The sequence below is a fragment of the Manacus vitellinus genome, unplaced genomic scaffold, assembly GCF_001715985.3.
Source record: "Manacus vitellinus isolate BGI_N305 unplaced genomic scaffold, ASM171598v3 scaffold_64_pilon, whole genome shotgun sequence".
NCBI lineage: Eukaryota > Metazoa > Chordata > Aves > Passeriformes > Pipridae > Manacus > Manacus vitellinus.
In genome coordinates, this window is record NW_021940718.1 from 1,058,809 (window position 1) to 1,060,371 (window position 1,563).

Below are 1,563 nucleotides of genomic sequence, written 5' to 3' on the forward strand. Positions count from 1 at the left end.
AAGGAAAGGAAAGGAAAGGAAAGGAAAGGAAAGGAAAGGAAAGGAAAGGAAAGGAAAGGAAAGGAAAGGAAAGGAAAGGAGAAATGAAAGGAAAAAAGAAAGGAAAAAGACCCCCCTGGGTCCCCCCTCCTGTCAGGGACGTGTAAAGAGCAATTTGGGATTATTTTGCCCCAAATGGCAGCAAAATCCCCCCCCAGTCCCCCAGAGTGGGGTGGGAGAGGCTCTGGCTCCCAAAACTCTCCGGAGGCCTTGCCAGGATCCCTCCTGTTTGTCCCCAAAGCTCCGGGGCAGGAGGAACAATCAGGGTTTGTTTACTTGGAACATCAAATATTTGATTTTATCAAGGTTTTCCTCCTCTGGAACACTCCTGCTCCCGTGGGATTCCCTGTGGGAATGTGGGTTTTTGGGAGGAAGAGGGGGAGGGATCCTTCATCCAGGTCCAAAAGGGATGTGGAGACACCAGGGCAGCCAGAATTCCAAGGGGAGGGGAGGGAAAGGGGAAGGGAAGGTTTGGGAAGGGAAGGTTTGGGAAGGTTTGGGAAGGGAAGGTTTGGGAAGGGAAGGTTTGGGAAGGTTTGGGAAGGGAAAGAAAGGAGAAAGGGGAAAAAGAGGGAAAAGAGAGGGAGAAGGGAGAAGGGAAAAGGGAGGGAAAGGAGAGGGAAAGGAGAGAGAAAGGAGAGGGAAAAGAGGGAAAGGAGAGGGAAAAGGGGGAAGGAGAGAGAAAAGAGGGAAAATTGAGGGGAAAAGAGGGAAGGAGAGGGAAAAGACAGAAGGAGAGAGAAAAAGGAGAAGGAGAGGGGAAAAGGAAGGAAAAGAGAGGGAGAGGGAATGGAGAAAGCAGAGGGAAAAGGGAAGGGAAAGAGAGGGGAAAAGAGAGGGAAAGAGGGGGAAAAGGGGGAAGGAGAGGGAAAAGGGGGAAGGAGAGGGAAAAGGGGGAAAGAGAGGGAAAAGGAGGAAAGAGAGGGAAAAGGAGGAAAGAGAGGGAAAAGGGAGGGAAAAGTGAGAGGAAAAGAGGGAAAGAGAGGGAAAAGAGGGAAGGAGAGGGAAAAGGGATGGAAAAGGGGGAAGGAGAGGGAAAAGATCCCCAGAATCACGAGAAAGGGGGATGTGAGGGTTTGGAAGCCCCTCCCAACACCACGAGGAGCAGTTTGGGAAAAGCAGGTTCACTGGGATCCCCCGGATCCGTGGGATGCTCCATAAAACCCAAATAAAGGCCTCACCCCCTGGCCTGACTCCCTGGAATTCCAGCTGATCCCAGAGCTGCAATTCCAGGGAGCCAAAGGGATAATTTTCCCTGATGTGCTCTGGGGGGAAGGAGGGGGGGTTTAAGCTCCAAAATAAACAGGGCAGGAATGGTTTTAGTCACCCAGCTCCCAAAAAACCTCCTGGAAAAACAGCTGCAGCACCTGGGAAAAGCCTGGAAAACCGGGAAAACCGGAGAGGCTCCCGGCAGAACCAGCTCGTCCCGGGAGAGGATCCCCAGGGATGTCAGGGCTGAGGTGCTCATTAAAATTAACTCATTAAAAAGTTAATTGTCCTGGTGGCATCCCGGGAAACCAGGGC